This window comes from Macaca thibetana, chromosome 16 (genome assembly GCF_024542745.1).
Source record: "Macaca thibetana thibetana isolate TM-01 chromosome 16, ASM2454274v1, whole genome shotgun sequence".
In the NCBI taxonomy this organism is placed as follows: Eukaryota; Metazoa; Chordata; class Mammalia; order Primates; family Cercopithecidae; genus Macaca; species Macaca thibetana.
Window position 1 is genome coordinate 1,975,968 of NC_065593.1, and position 8,962 is coordinate 1,984,929.

Consider the following 8,962-nt stretch of genomic DNA (forward strand, 5'->3'; position numbering starts at 1 on the left):
GGGTATGGGGGGCAGCAGGAATCTCTCTCCTTCTCCAGGAACCCAGTGGCGGGTAAGCGCTGCAGGGGCTGCTGAGAGCCGCACCTCCCAGGAGCACCAGTTAAGTCTGAAGTCCTTCGCTCTTGCCCGTTTTTCTCCTACCAGCCGATATTCCAGAGGGAAAGCGAGACCCAGGGTGGGAGGGGTAGTGAGGCCTTGACCCCTTCCTCAGGGCCACAGGCCCAACCCTGGCTGGGCAGAAGCGCATTCACTAAGGTCTGCTTAATATATTCTCCTGGACCTGGCGTTTTGATGTGGGACACCAGCCAGGAAGGGATGGGAGCTGTTGGGGTGTCTCAGGGATGGAAAATAAAGGTTGGACAAGGGACGGTGGGAGGCAGTAATTGGGAAAAAAGTCATTTTGTGTTCACACTTGGGCCAAATAATAGTGTAAAACTAAAAGTACAGGAGGGCTCTGTACTTTTAGTTTTAAGTGGGGGGCAAAAACCTTGGGGCCCAGAGGTGGGGAGGGGAAGAGGTGTCCATCCCAAATGCCACAGCCAGGGCCTGGGGTGGCAGTGGAGCGGAGGTGAGTCTGAAGCTCGTGTCCTGGCAAAGGAGGGCAGCCCAGAGTGGGAAACTGGGTACAGACATGCGCGTGTGATGACGGGAGCAGAGACGGGAGGACCCATCGGCACAGTGGGAAGGTAGGAAGAACTCGCAGACGAGCCAGGGGCAGTGGAAGGAACAGGACTGGAGGCGAGAGGAAATAACCAGCGGAAGTAAACTGCTCCACACAGGGGGAAATGGAGGGGATAACCCCAAGTATTTCAGCCATTACACAAAGAGAGGCTGTCAGGATATTGTCTGAAAACCAGCCCTAGCTGTGCAGGATTGATGGGATACATGCGGAACAGTAAGGTCGAGAAGGGCTGGGGACGGTCCGTGTGTGGACAGACAAGACACAAATGTGATGCGCCAGCAGTGTGAGCCGCAGACAGGCGGACCTTCAGCTTAGAACACGTGATGATGAAAAGCAAAACTTATAAAGGAAAAAAGTCATAGACCCGTATGGACTACGCAAAATGTTGGTTAAATACACAAAGCCAAAGTTACTAGAATTGAAAGGAGAGCTTGATCCAAATACAGTTACAGTGGGAGATTTCAATACACAGCTCTCAAGCCAATCAACACAAAGGAATGATATCAAAGAATAACCAATACATTTGATTTAATAGGTGGAGATTTTTTTTTTCCCATGTGTGTAAAGTATAGTTGTTAAAACAACAGAAACAGAGTAAAGAGGCTGTGGCTCCCGGGGGGCAGTGCCGGAGCACGGCCCTGCATACTTAGACCTGGGGAGAAAGGGCTCTATGCTCCAGCAGCTCTAGGGTTGGCAGGCAGGGAGGTGGGTTCTCATGTGTTGGCCCTCATCGCAAAGAATGGAGATCTAGTGGGGCTGATGGTGGGCTGGAGAAAGCCTGATCAAGATGCAGCTGTGGCCTCAGTCCCCTCCTCCAAGTCCCCCACCTCTGACTGCAGGTCATCTGCAAAGAGAGCCCAGGCTCAGCACAAGACACGCCCCAGGTCTCCCAAGGCGGTCAAAGCACATGGCCAGCTCGTTGTCATCCAGCCCACTGCACATGATGTAGTGCTCCAGCAGGAGGGCCAGGCACAGGAACAGCATAAATGGGTTCCCCCGCCAGACTCCTGGGGTGGGGGCAGCCCCATTGGTGGTGTGGGTGGCAGGGACTTTCCAGGATCTTTCTGGGAGCCTACCTCTCGCATCAAGGGGGAGCCTACAGCCATGTTACCAGTGGCAGATGCCTCCTGGTTGGATGGTGGAGATGAGGAAGATGGGGAATCAGGGTGGGAAAAGGAGGAGAGCAGTGGGTGTGGGAAGTTTGGCAAAGGCTTGGAGAGGGACTTGGAGCTAATAAGGGCGGTTGGGTGGGGCAGCTAGACCAGAGGGTCCCTCCTGAAGCCCATGTTATCCATGAGGCCATCCAGGATGGCTTGTCTCAGGTGACACCCCCTGCTACCAGGCCCCTGGCTGGCTGTGGCCAGGTGGTCAATGGCATCTTCAAAGGTACTACCTCCTCCACTGGCAGGCCTCAGCATGTGCCTGTCGCACGGGCTGCCCCCTGTGGCCACCAAAACCAGTGTCTGCCACTTGGCTGGGGGACCCAACCTGTTCTCCCTCATGTTCAGGAGGATCAGGGGGCAGCGAACTTCAGGTGACCTCACGCATGCGGAAGGCATCTTCCAAGGCGAACTCTCGCTTGAGCTCCAGCAGCAAATTCAGAGGAAAAGCAGACTTTCGTTCCTTCTGTGTTATAATAGGAAAACAAAAATAAAAGGACCTATATAGTTTAAGCACCAAAAGAAACTAGGAATTGATTAAAACAGAAATCAATGAGCTAGGAAACCAACACGCATCCCATTCATACTTTATTAGAATGGATGAGCGACCCCACGCATCTACGCATGCGCAATGCGCTGGACGGCAACGAGGTCTCTGCAAGCGCTGATGAAACAGACCTGAGCACATCGTGACTTGCAGTTTCCAGGGGGATGGGGGCAGCAGACACGTTCAAGACTAGAAATGAGAACAGAATTTGGAGAAAACTGTATTCCACACTCTGGCAATACGTTTGCAAACGTGGGGGACGGACTCCCCAGGATATGAGTCTCCTCAAGGGGACGCTGGGTCACATTCTCGGGTGAAACCTGGCTCGATCACTCACTAGCTGTGCGACCTTATGCAAATCACTTAACCCCTGTGTGCTTCAGTTCATCATCTATCAGATGGAAGTAGTGATAGTTCCTGCCTCTTGGGTACTTGTGAGAACTAAAGGGTTCGTAAGTGCTCAGACCTGGCACACAGCAAAGGATCAGGAAGGGGTGGAGTTGTTACTAAACGGTGTTGGCACATAGGCTGTGCATCTGCAAGAAAATACAATGTGCGGGCTGGGTATGGTGGCTCACGCCTGTAATCCCAGCACTTTGGGAGGCGGGCAGATCACGAGGTCAGGAGTTCAAGACTAGCTTGGCCAAGATTGTGAAACCCCGTCTCTACTAAAAATACAAAAATTGGCCGGGCATGGTGTTGGGTGCCTGTAATCCCAGATACTCAGGAGGCTGAGGCAGAGAATTGCTTGAACCTGGGAGGCAGAGGTTGCAGAGCAAGACTCCCTCTCAAAAAATATATATAAAGAAAAAAGAAAATAAATGTGCATTTTCACTTGCATTTGTAAAATCAACTCTTGATGGATTCAAAGTAAATAATAAAACAATAAAAATCTTAACAGAAAATTAGGAATTAATCCTGGGGCAAGGAAACCCTCCTAATCTAAACTAAACAAGAGAGTTCCATTTAGCTTTATAAAAAACTTTTATATAACAAAAGATACCATAAATAAAGTCTGTGGACAAATGATAGATTCAGGAAAATACTAGTGATACAGATGGCTGTAATATGCAAAGAGCTCCTAGATACTGACAAGGAAAACACAAACGCCTTCCAAGAAATGGGCAAATGCCAATGGCCATTGCATGGTGAGGAATGCCACCAGACGGCAGGGAAACGGCAGAGTGCCGCACACCGCCAGGCCAGCTGGAACTACAGCAGCCCCTTAGGGCCACCTTGGTGGACAGTCACTGGCAACACCTGTGAAGACTGACAAAGCCAGCATCCCCGGGATCTAACACACAGAAATACACACGCCAGGACATGCAAAGTGGCCCATGCAGCATTGATCCAAAGTGGAAGGCAAAGTGGTCTCCCATCCACAGGCAACACTGTGGTTACTTGCACATTCAACGTGCTTGCCACTGCTTTCCCACGGCCACCAGGAGGAACGGACTGCGGCTCCCGGTTGCCCTGGAGGGAGTGGGGTCAGAAGATGCAGAAGAGGGTGCATGATGAGGCTCTGCTTTTAAAATGCTGACAGCTCCCAATGTGTCATGTACCATTTTTGTGTGTGTTAAATAAGCACTGAGGAAAACTTAGGGAAAATATTGTGGATTACTGATGAGACACTCATATTGAGAAAGGGGCAAACCAAGTACACACAAAAGAAAATGTCTGAGCTAAACAATGTGTATTATGTTTGTACAATTACATTTGTGTGATTATTGTGAAGAAGTAACACTTAGTTTTTGTTTGCATTTTTCGAGTAAACATTATATTTCCTGTGTGATGAGGGTGCATTCAATGTCTGTTAAGATCCAGGATGGGGTTTCCCAGGCCCCAAGAGACTGGCAGTACCAACCCAAGCGTGCCCTGGCATGTTCTCCTGGCGTGCCCGCTGGGTCCCTTCCAGGACGGCCGGGGCGTGGGCTGGTCTGCAGAGGCTCTGCAGCTGGGGCTGCAGCCAGGCGGTGACTCAGGCAGGTTCCGTTTGGGCTGGGAGGGCCGGGCATTCCTGCTGTGAGGCTGCCTGTGCCTAACTCACCATGACTTGCACTTTGCTGCCATCTTGCCTGGCGGGCTGACTTAGCCAGGATGGTCCTAGTACCCACTTCCCCTCCCGCCAGCACTCATGCCTTCTGCCCCGCTAAGATGCCCTCGGCAGAGGCTTCCTGGGAGCCAGGGCCTGGGCCTGGGAGCCACAGCTTCCTGGGAGCGGGAAAGTCCAAGGGAGATGGGGTGAGGACTGGGGGCCTCTGCCGCATCTTAGGGGAGGCTCCCCCCTGCTCGCACTCACCTCCCGAGGCTGCAAACCTGCAGCTTCTCTGACCCAAGGCACTATGACTAGCGGCAGATAAAGAAACGCAGAAGCCCCAGAAATCCTTTCCTGCAAGTCCCCAGGAGGTGCGGACACAGTGGGGGAAAGTGTCCCGGGCACAGCCAGTTCTGCTGACTTCGTGCCTCTCCAAAGAGGGGCTCTGTAACAGTAGTTGACTGACTGCCCTTGGCTGGGCACGGTGACTGGATTACAGCTCTCTGTGGCCTTCAACTCCTGGGCTCAAGAGATCCTCCCACCTCAGCTTTCCCGAGTAGCTGGGACTACAGGTGCGCGCCACCACGCCCAGAGGAGTTTCACATTTTTTGTAGAGATAGGGTCTTGCTTGGTCTTCCAGGCTGGGCTCGAACTCCTGACCTCAGGTGATCTGCCCGCCTCATCCTCCCAAAGTGCTGGGATTACAGGTGTGAGCCACCGTGCCTGGCTGAACACTAAGTCGTACTCCTTCTATCTAAGTATATATTTGTACCCATTACGCAAGCTCCCTTCCTTCCCCCACCTCCCCACCCTTCCCAGCCCTGATAACTACCAATCTATTCTCTATCTTCATGAGATCCACTTGTTTGGCTCACACACGTGAGGGAGAACACGTGGTATTTGTCTTCCTGAGGCATAACGCTTTTAACCAATGGGGAGATTCCTGAGACCCGCTGCCTAATTTTCTCCTTTCTACTCTTTTTTTTTTTTTTTTTTTTTTTTGAGACAGGGTCTACCACTCTGTCCCCCAGGCTGGAGTGCACTGGCACGATTACAGCTCACTGAAGCCTTGACCTCCTGGGCTCAAGCAATCCTCCCACCTCAGCCTCACAAGTAACTGGGTGCATGCCACCATGCCCAGCTAATTTTTTTTTTTTTTTTTTTTTGAGATGGAGTCTCGCTCTGCCCTCGTCTAGGTTGGAGTGCAGTGGCGGGATCTCGGCTCACAGCAACCTCCACCTCCCAGGTTCAAGTGATTCTCCTGCCTCAGCCTCCTGAGTAGCTGGGATTACAGGCATGCACCACCATGGCCAGCTAATTTTTTGTATTTTAGTAGAGATGGGGTTTTGTCATGTTGTCCAGGCTGGTCTCGAACTCCTGAGCTCAAGTGATCCACCCACCTTAGCCTCCCAAAGTGCCGGGATTGCAGGCGTGAACCACAGCGCCCAGCCGCCCGGCTAATTTTTTATTTTTTGTAGAGATGAGTCTCTCTATGATGCCCAGGCTCCTTCTACTCATATAAAGGAAGTGGTTTCCCCTCCCAAAAACTATTTCTAATCTAAACGTTCCTTGAAATTTAAGCAAACTCACTTTTCATTCATTCATTCATTCAACCCTTTTTTTGCTAGCTTTGGGTGAATTTGCTGAAAATCGTCTTGCTAAATGATTGCTTTTCTGTCAAGGGATGGTTTGGCGTAGTGGACTGCTTCCATATCTTAGGAGGTCTCCCTTGCGCCAGGATATGGTACTGAACAAAAGTTGAGATCTCTGCCTTTGTGGACGTTCCAGTCCATGGGGGGGACAAGGAGAGAAGAAAAACAATCAACACATAGTCACATAAGCAAAGATATGCTTGAAGGTTGTGACAGGTTCCTGGAAGCAACGAAGGTTTTATTTGGGGGGTGGGAGAGGTCAGGGAAGCTGAGATCTGAACATGGATAAGAGTCTGGTGCAGAGTGGAAGATAAAGTGTCCCAAGGAGCAAGAACAGCATGTGCAAAGGCCCTGTGGTAGGAAATTGCCTGGGTCAGTCAAGGAATGCCAGTGGACTGCAGTGCAGTGAGAATGGTGGGAAGTGGTGCGAAGTGAGGCCGGTGAGGCAACCAGGAGCCAGGCCCCTCAGGGGTTCACAGGCAGTGGGAGGAAGCTTCCCGACAGCAAGGGGGCGCCACCCAAGGATGTGAATCAGGGGAGAGACATGCTCAGGTCCTCATCGTCCGCACGTCTCTCTGGCAGCCACTTGGGAGAAGGCAGCTGAGCCTGGACTCAAGGACAGTAGGCAGAGGGCAAAAACAGTGGCCTGGGAGAGAGAGAGAGAGTGACAGCCCAGGCAAGGATGAGGCATCAGGGATGGAGTTATTAGGACTTGCAAAGATTAAATCATGCTTGCAATCCTAGCACTTTGGGAGGCTGAGGCGGGAAGATCGACTGAGCCCAGGAGTTTGAGACCAGCCTGGGCAACATAATGAGACCCATCTCTACAAAAAATTTTAAAATTAGCCAGGCATGGTGGCACGTTCCTCTAGTCACAAGGTGGGAGGATCGCTTGAGCACCTGGAATTCAAAGTCGCAGTGAGCCATGATGGCACCACTGCACTCCAGCCTGGGCAACAGAGCAACACCCTGTCTCAAAAAAAAAAAAAAAAAAAAAAAAAAAAAAAAAAATCCGAAAAGCAAATATCTGTAAGTTTCTATCACAACCCACACTTTCGCCACTACTGAAACTATAACCAAAACCCAAACACGCAAACAAGGATTTTGTTCTTTGTAGATTTGAACTGCTTCTAGGCTCCTTGCTCTGACGCTCCCACCGCTACTGCTGCCACTTTCGACGACACCCACGCCACCTAACCTTTCCAAGATGCCCTCGGCCCGCCAGGCACTGTTCTGGTCACCTGGTGTACTCACTGCTGCGTTGCTGGCTTTTGCTAGTTGATTCCATGGTTCTCCCAGGGGAGGGCCGCTGCCATGATGAGCCAGCTCCGAATGGCCTTTGGCCTTGCATTCTGCCTTCTACTCAGGATCCAAATTCCCAGGGGAGTTGGGGAGGCCTCATGGGGAGCCCACCCCAACCCATGGCTGGCCTGGAGCAGGCACCTGGCTGGCCATCTCACCAAGTAGGAAGGGGTTGCCTTCAAAGATAATCAGCTGCTGCCACCAGAAAAGGGGAGAGGCTGGCACCGGCCTGGGCCCCGCCTGTTCTTCCCCCTCTCAGGAGGCACCCCACTTTGCACCTACCACCCAGTCCAGGCCCCCCCACCAGGTGCGAGGTCCTGCAGATGCTTCCTTCTGCTGTTTCTGGAATGTTTCCCATTCTTATTTGGGGGTCTCGTCATTTCTTGCCTGCATTGCTGGAAGCTGCGGCTTTTGGGCTGGACCTGTCTGACACTGTGCCCTGTCCAGGGGGTTCTCTAAACCAAAAAATAACCGACATTTGTCTGTCTGATAAGCTCCTCAGTGCCCCGCACCCCCACAGCCGGCCTGGACTACAGGCCTCTGTGAGCCTCCACCCCAGGAGTGTCATTCACCTCCACACCTCCTGCTGGCAACAGTGGACACATCGCACCTTCTCGTGACATAGTGTTCCCTGCCTCTGTGCCTTTCTTCTGCTCTTCCAGCCCCCTTGCTGTTCCTTGCCCAAATGCTTCTCACTCAGCTCAGACGATGACCCCTCCCACGGACTCTCACCCCAGCCCCTCTAGCATCCTCTGACTACCTGGTCCTTACAGTGTTCACATGATTTTGAAATTTCCTGTTTATTCTGTCAGTCAATAAAGATTTATTGAGCATCTACTATAGATGCTGTATGGAGATCACAGCAGTGAATGAACCAAATTCTAGCAGCCAGGAGTTAAGGGACAGGTAGCAAACAAGATATAAATGCTCCAGAGAAAAAATAATGGAGGAAGAGGACAGCATTGTGCTATTTTCCATAGCGCATTGGCGGAGAGCTGCGTGGGTGGATGGAGGGGAAAAGGGCTCCAGGTGGAGGTAAGCAGGAGGGCCAGAGCACATCCTCAGGACTCGTAGGCCATGACGGGGACCTTGTGTTTGCCTCGAATGAAATGGGAAGCAGGGACCCCATGCTGGTAAGCAGCCTGCAGGCAGGTGAGGGTGGCGGGAAGTGCCTGGTGAGAGGGGCCGAGAGTCTGTTCCACACCTGCCTCCTCCCCACAGCGTGGTGCAGAGCAGGAACCCAGCGAACATTGATCAGAGGGCGTGGGAAAGGCTTTTCCAGACTCCTTCCTTCCCAAGCGTCTCTGGTTTTCAGTGACCACACAGAGTTCTCACCCTCCTTGGCCCTCTTCTCAGCTATTCAACGAGAGGGCAGATTTACAGATTGGAGACGCCCATCAAAAGCTCCCAGCCAGCCGGGTGCGGTGGCTCAAGCCTGTAATCCCAGCACTTTGGGAGGCCGAGATGGGCGGATCACAAGGTCAGGAGATCGAGACCATCCTGGCTAACCCGGTGAAACCCCGTCTCTACTAAAAAGTACAAAAAAAAAAAAACTAGCCGGGCGAGGTGGCGGGCGCCTATAGT

The 8,962-nt window shown here is 52.1% G+C and overlaps 1 pseudogene; it reads right to left on the reverse strand.

The window, feature by feature from the left end:
- Positions 1 to 1,232: 1,232 nt before the first annotated feature.
- On the reverse strand, positions 1,233 to 4,656 carry LOC126939485 (TBC1 domain family member 25-like; annotated as a pseudogene).
- Between the last annotated feature and the right edge of the window lie 4,306 nt (positions 4,657 to 8,962).